The sequence below is a fragment of the Saccopteryx bilineata genome, chromosome 3 (genome assembly GCF_036850765.1).
Source record: "Saccopteryx bilineata isolate mSacBil1 chromosome 3, mSacBil1_pri_phased_curated, whole genome shotgun sequence".
In the NCBI taxonomy this organism is placed as follows: domain Eukaryota; kingdom Metazoa; phylum Chordata; class Mammalia; order Chiroptera; family Emballonuridae; genus Saccopteryx; species Saccopteryx bilineata.
The window spans coordinates 279,258,639-279,266,577 of NC_089492.1; the positions used below are offsets into that span (position 1 = coordinate 279,258,639).

At 43.3% G+C, this 7,939-nt stretch overlaps 1 non-coding gene across 1 annotated transcript; it reads left to right on the top strand.

Annotated features, from left to right (window-relative positions):
* The first annotated feature begins 6,355 nt into the window (after positions 1 to 6,355).
* TRNAV-GAC (transfer RNA valine (anticodon GAC)) lies at positions 6,356 to 6,431 on the top strand. The gene has a single exon. It is a non-coding gene; the product is annotated as a tRNA-Val (tRNA).
* Positions 6,432 to 7,939: the final 1,508 nt, after the last annotated feature.

Here is a 7,939-nt window from a genome sequence, read left to right on the forward strand (position 1 = left end):
AGACTTCTGCGCGGGCGCAATGGACTGCAGCCTGGGTCCACACCAATTCAGAGTAGCCCCGCAGTCTCGGGTTCACACAACCCACCCTCCACCCACAGCACTGGGGAGGTGGGCGAGGGGAGTCAGCGACCACAAGGGTCCGAGGGTCCGCAGGGCAGGCTGGGGAGGGGAACAGAACAGAAGCCCAGAAGGACCCTGCTGCGGGAATGGCTGACGCTCCGGGGCTCACAGGTGGCTGGGTGGAAGTTCCGGTCATGGAATGGACTGGACCTGAGAGAGAGAGAGAGAGAGAGAGAGAGAGAGAATCATCTCAGCGCACGCCCACATTGTACCCATTGGCAAACTGAGCGCCGTCCCCTCTGGTAGCCCTAGGGAGAGAACTTAGCTTTTCCATTTTTTTCTGAGCCTGGGATTCACATCTGTGAAATGGGATGAACAGTTTCTGCCTGGCCTCGGGTCTGTTTTGTTCAGTGAATACTGATGTCGCTCTTACCAGGCGCTGTGCTAAGTGCTACTTATTCACAAGATGATCGGGGATGAAATTAAAGATGAAAGTGAAAACATTTGGCATGCTTTTAAGCACGTTACAAATGGGAGAGCTCTTAGGAACACACATTGATGTTTGTTTTTTATTAAGAAAGAGGTCAAGCTCTGCTGTTTCCTGGCCTCAGGTCACCCCGCTCTCCCTGGCCAGATTTCTTGTAAATGGAGCCAATTAGTCACTGGAAGAGTTGAGAATGATTGGCTCAGTGCAAATAGATGACTGTGGTGTTGCCCTTGCTCTGCGGTAGATCTTTACTCCTTCCAAGGGATTAAAGTGAATTGGTAATTTGTAATTGTACCAAGTGTAATTTTCTGGCAAGTTCAGAGTGTATTTCAATCTCCTAATTAATTTGGGCGGTTGGAAATGATGGATGTTGAATTGGAACATTTGGCTCCTGCATCCCTTCCTTCCCCCTTTGGTTGATAACAGCCCGGTAATAGGAGAAACACCATTGGCATCCTCATTGCTTCCTCTTTTCATTCACAAGGCTCCATGTTCCATTATCTACAATACAGTATATACAATAACATTTATTTTCTATTAGCATAAAACACGTTTATACAATAGCTAATTTGGACAACGCATTGTGTGCCAAAGCCCTCCAGACATGACAAAATGACTATGCTTGGTCCCTGCTCTCCAGAAGCTTGCATTATTGAGGGGACAGAATGTGGTGGGGATCACACAAGTAGAATTAAATTAGGATTTCATAGACAGCCTTCATTTTTTTTTAAAAAAGACTTTATTCATTTTAGACAGGAGAGAGAGAGAGAGAGAGAGAGAGAGAGAGAGAAGGGGGAGGGAGGAGCATCAACTCCCATATGTGCCTTGACCAGGCAAGCCCAGGGTTTTGAACCAGCGACCTCAGCATTCCAGGTCGACGCTTTATCCACTGCGCCACCACAGGTCAGGCTGCCTTCATTTTTTAAAAAATTAAAGCCATTGGTTGTTTTATTTTACACGTGATTGGCATTATGTCTTTCAGTGAATTTGTAGTCCCTTATTTGTCCTAAAAATGAAGTTAAGTTCTTTACCTGCTCCTGGTCCACTTTATATTATCACAGACATGCTCCTGACCCTGGAAGCATATTCTCAAAAAACCTGTGTGAGGCACATGAAAGGAGAATTTCTGAGGCTTAATTTTGTTTCTCTTGTTAGTGTGTGGCTTTGGGATTTGCTGCCCTGTTCCACGAACATGCATTCTTGACTCTTAAGCTCTCGTATGCTTATTTCGAGGTACAGTTAGTCTACCACATTTTCTCAACCATCTGTATCATCATGACATTTCCTTTCCTTAAACTGTAGCATTCACAGCCCACTGCTCTTATCTTGACATTTAATCATAGACCACTTTGCGTTGTCAGTTAACTTTCATTATAAATTGTGTGACATTGAGCAGGGATTTGGGGACAATAGACAATATATGAAAAAAGCACAGATTTGGGAGATAAACAGATTTGAGTCTGAATCCTTATCCCCTTTCTTATTGGCCGTGTGACTAAAATTTTGTGAATGTTGTTTTTTTTCAGATATTACATGTTCTGCAGGATTGTTACTGAGACATGTAGTAATACTTAAATAAAATGTTCAACATCACTAATCATTAGAGAAATGCAAATTAAAACCACAATGAGATACTTGTCACACCTGTCAAACCTGTCAGAATGGCGCTCATTAACAAAACAACACATAATAAGCGCTAGAAAGGGTGCGGAGAAAAGGGAACCCTCCTGCACTGCTGGTGGGAATGCAGACTGGTGCAGCCACTGTGGAAAACAGTATGGAGATTCCTCAAAAAATTAAAAATGGAACAGCCCTTTGACCCAGCTATCCCACTTTTATAGGAATATGTCCTAAGAATACCAAATCACTGATTCAAAAAAAGAAATGTACCCCCATGTTTATGGCAGCATTGTTTACAATAGCCAAGATCTGGAAACAGCCCAAGTGTCCATCAGTGGACGAATGGATGAAAAAGCTGTGGTACATATACACAATGGAATACTATGTGGCTGTGAGGAAGAAGGAAATCTTACCTTCTGTGACAACATGGATGGACCTGGAAACTATCATGCTAAATGAAATAAGCCAGACAGAGAAAGAAAAATATCATTTGAGGAATCTAATGAACAGTGTGAACTGAGGAGTGGAACAGAGGCAGAGGAGAGATCAAAGGGACCAGAGGGAAAGTGGTCAGAGGGAAAGTGGGAGAGAAGATGAGATCAGAGAAGGGAAAGAGATTAGTGAAATTATATATACATAACACAGCATTATAGAGAACAGGACAGCAAATACTGGAGGGAAGGGGGAAAGGCACTGGGGAGAGGGGACAAAGTGGGGGTAAGGAGAACATGGGGGTAGGAGGGAGATCTATTCAGGGGGACACTTGAATCTAGGTAAACACAATAAATTAAAATTATAGAAAAAAGACGGGAAGCACCTTTTTTCCCCTCCCTCCTCCCCTGTATATTTTCTGACCCTGGCCCTAGACAATGTGTCTATAGGTTCTACTTAATATTAGTTCTATGAATGAGGGCCAGTTACTGGTATATATAGTTAAATGAGTGTGGAGTAAAGGTTTTCTCTCACTCAGAATCATTAAATTTTAGAATATATATTTCTGATTTTCAGCCCAATATTCTGTCCACCATTTGGTATAATCCACAATGAGTATTTCTTTAGAATGCATATCAAGTCCAACGCGCCATTTCTTTAAAGAAATAAGCAAGGCAGAATTTCTGTTCTCAAGGTGTTTCAAGTCTGGGAAGCTAAGAATACTTATCTCTTATCTCTGTCACCCCTGTTCCAACAACTTACTCTAAAACATGGAGGTCTCTAGGCTTTGGCCCTGGTCATCTTTTAGCTTTACACTCTCCTTGGGCAAACTTACTCACTTCTATGGCTTTAAATACCTGTCCCCGACCTGTGATGGCGCAGTGGATAAATACCTGCCACATGACAGAGACTCCCAAGTTTATGTCTAAAGTTTAGATTTTTTTAACTTCAAACATGTATATACAACTTTATTTTTTTATATACAACTTTCTACTTAACAAATGCATATGTTCTGCAGCTACTTCAAATTAAATTTGTCTAAAGCAAGCCTTCTTCTGCTCCAAACGTGCTCTACCTCTAGTGTTTCCCGTCTTTACTGAGTGGCTATGGCCAGGGACCCAGGAGTCATCCTTGTAGTATCCCGTCGCTCATGTCTCCCTGCTCACATCCAAATCACTAAGTCACACAGCTCCCACCTTCAAAATACAACTGAACCCACTTAAGTCTCTCCATCTCCATTAATATCACCAAAATTCAAGCCGCCACCATCCATCTCCTGTAACACTGTAACAATTGCCTCTCAACTTTCGCCTAACCCACTTTCCATGTGGCAACAAGAGTAATCTTTTTACACACACAGCTGATCAGACTACTTCCCTGTGGAAAAATCCCCCTGTGCCTTGACTGATAGCTCAAGACTGAGAGTCATGCTAAATGTCTAGCCTTCTGATGGTCCACACAAGTTGTCCCTTCTGACTTCTGCAACTGCAGCTCCTACTATTCTCTACCTCGTTGCCTCCTTCCAGCCACACTGATCTTCTCCTTGTGCATCGGTGGTCACTTTTTCCAAGGAAGTCTTCCCTGCCCCCCCCACACACTATTGAGATTGGTTCCATTATTATGCCTTTTTATAAAACCTTGACCTTTTTTGGGTACTGTTTATCTTAATTGTAATTATATAGTACTCCGCATAAATATCTGGTCACTAATTTCCCTATTAGTCTTCAAGCTCCTTGAGAAAGGGTATCACATCTCCTCGGTATCCAGCACTGTGCCTAGCATATATAGATGCCCCTTAAATAATGGTTAAAAGGATGAGAGCAGTAGGATAGGTTATGCCAAGTACCAAAAAAGAGCTCAGAAGAGGGAATGTGAAAAGAATTCAGAGAAAGGAGAGATGAGTAGGGCTGTGGGTGGGTGAGACTTGAGTTATTTCTTAGAGAAAAGCAAGACTTTGCAAAGGTGGCTATGGGTGATTAATATTCAGGGGACAAAGAGTATACCAGCTTGACAGAAGAAGAATTTCATATAAGGTAGCAATTCAAAATAAACTTAGGGAAGTAAGTGGAGGTCATCCTGTGGAAGGTCTTGGGTGCCAGGCTAAGGAATTTAAATTTTATTCTACAGACCAGTGATTTTCAACATTTTTTTTTCATGGCATAGACACACACTAATTACTAAGGTCAGTGCCCCTGACTAAATACAACCATTTTCATCTTATGGCACAAATAAATTAGTTACTAAGGAAGAAAAGGTCAGGGCCCCGTTTCTTTAGTAATTAGTGCATGAGTGCGTGAAAAACAAAGGTTGAAAATCACTGCTAGACAACAAGAAACCGTTGATATTTCTTTTATCATGAATGGTAACATTTGCACATCAGTGCCATGAGAAATATATCTCCTGGCACCCTCAGGTGCCAGAAAGAGAAACCCATCCTAAATAGTCTTAAGCAAAAGGGAATTTATTGACTAAAACAACTGGAAAGTCTAGGAATAGACTTTACTTTAGGCATAGCTTGATCCAACGGCTCAAATGATGTAACTGATTTCTTCCTGAATCTCTCTACTCTGCAACCTTTGAGTAGGCAACTTTCTCTGCAGGCTTTCCCTCGTGGTGATAGAATAGTTGCTACAGCTCTAGGATCATGTCTTTCAAGGCAGAAGTCTAGGGAAAAAGAGATAACTTTCCCAGCAACACCAATAAAAATCTTAGAATTGAGTCTAGATGTCTGGGACAGCCTAGTTTGGTTCATGTGCACCTCTCAGTATTTGTTACCAGAGGAATGCCATGCACCAAGTGGCTTAGGCCTGGTTCAAATTCACAGCCCTCATTCTTCAGCTCAGGGTGGGTCAGCTCTGACCAAACCACATTGAATGAGAGCAGGGAAGGAGTGGATTTCCAAATGAGAGCAGGATTGTTTCTGGTACTTGGAGGCTGGACCCCAAAGCAATAAATGTCCATATTGGGAAGGAGGGTCAGCCTGGCAGGGTAGAGAACAGATTGAAGCAAAGAGACACCACTGGTGAGGTTGTTCACTCTTCTGTTTCCTTCAGTGTCCTGAGAGCATTGACCTCTGTCACTCAGTTCTTTGCAACCATCTTAGCTCCTCTTACAATGCTCGCTTGTCAAGGTTGCCATAGCTCTACTGAATTGTCTCCATAGAGATAAGCCAGAAGGGGAAGAAGGAATTAGGATGGATACAAGGTGCCTTGGGGGCCACACCTATTCTGCTGTCATAAATTGGTCACATTGTACCATTTAAGAAGAAGACCCTTATTGTTTTATAATATTTTAGTAGCTATTGTAATAGTGAATTCGGGAGGGAAAGGCTGCTAACTTGGCAGGATTGTTCATCTGTCTAGGTTTATGGTAATATAATTCTTTCTGAATTTTGTGTTATAAAAATGGGTTATAAAAAAGAGATCATATTCTTTTTTTTTTAATTTTCTCATGGTTTTTATTTATTGCACAAATAACATCACAGCAACAAAGGAAGAGAGTGGGGGGTAGTAGGCTACTGTAAATGTCATCTGAAAAGGACAGCCAGCCCTTGACAGATGTGTAAACATTGTCTTCAATTTATCTGATAACCTCTAAATGTGGACCTGTCAAAGAAAAAAAAAGCACCTCATTCTATAATAGGACCAAGAGGTACGTTAATGCAAAGCATCACAAAGCTCTGTTGTCTATTTTAATGTGTTGGCTCGACAAGAAAAACTAGACTTGAAGAACGTGGGACTCAAGAAAGGAATCTGGGCCCTGGCCGGTTGGCTCAGTGGTAGAGCGTCGGCCTGACGTGTGGAAGTCCCGGGTTCGATTCCCGGCCAGGGCACACAGGAGAAGCGCCCATCTGCTTCTCCACCCCTCCCCCTCTCCTTCCTCTCTGTCTCTCTCTTCCCCTCCCGCAGCCAAGGCTCCATTGGAGCAAAGATGGCCCAGGCGCTGGGGATGGCTCCTTGGCCTCTGCCCCAGGTGCTAGAGTGGCTCTGGTCGCGGCAGAGCGACCCCCCGGAGGGGCAGAGCATCGCCCCCTGGTGGACAGAGTGTCGCCCCCTGGTGGGCGTGCCGGGTGGATCCCGGTCGGGCGCATGCGGGAGTCTGTCTGACTGTCTCTCCCGGTTTCTAGCTTCAGAAAAATACAAAAAAAAAAAGAAAGAAAGGAATCTGTTTACTGTTTGTTTACTTTTTGCCTGTAGTTATTTCTTCTACTGCATAGTCTTGTATGTGAAGGAAATGCAGTTTCTAGACCATTTTCTGTCTTCTAGTTGAATCTCCTGAGAGGTGGCTGGGTTTTTGAGTCCTCAACTTTCTGAAAACTCTATAGAACCAAGAGAGCACTGAGTACAGATTTGTGAACAAGGATGATGAATCATTTGGTTGTGACCTTGGACGAGAGGGGGGATTGGCTGGTGTGGGACGATCTTGTGGTAAGATTATCATCTGATAGATTGACCTACTTTGATACAGGTTTTTATTTTCCTTCTGCACTTTTTAGTCTTTTAACAATTCATGGCTCCCTTAAGAATTTAATGTGATTGAGGCAAACATCAAACGCTACCATTTTAAGCCCATACTGGAAAGAGCATCACTTTTCCAAATGTGTGGGGAAGGCTTGTATTTGCAGAGCCTCCGGACATCAGTAACATCTGACAGGTCTGTGGGTGGTAAATTGAATAACTAGGGTCTATCATGTGTTAGAAAGTGGTTTCTGTAAATAGGAAATTAATGTTGCCCACAATGAGTCAGATCTGAAATAATGGTGTTCAAAAACTGTTGACTCCCACTCAGGTATTTTAAGGGCTGAGTCAGCTATTCTTAACCCTTTTCAAAATGCAAGGTACTAGAATATGACAAGTGGTAACCTGGAAGCATTATCCCCTATGGGTCCATTTGCATAATATCGCACAAGGAAGCACAATCAACATTATCCTCAGCTCATGCCCCTCACCATTAATGGAGCCATCGCACCCATGCTCCCACAGAACTGTCGTTTTCCTGTCTCTCGGACACAGAGCCTCTCTCCTTTCCCGTTCCTGTGAAGATGCTCCTAGCTTTCTTTCCTCCTTGCTAAGCAGAGGGAAGAACTCCACTTGCTGCCCAGACCTCCTGCCTCCCCACTCCTATTTCAGTGTCCAGTGCGCTTCCACCGCGTGCTCCCTCCCATGAACCATGTCCTCTCCAAGCCTGCCAGAGCTTAGTTTTCAGGAACACTGAAATCTCATTACCAGTGTTTTCAGGCACTCTTTTTCTGATGATTTTTTTTAAAAACGTACACATTTCACCTCACAGTAATGATTGTAGTCAGTGGCACGACGCAAGCTGATGTGTGGGACCAGCGGT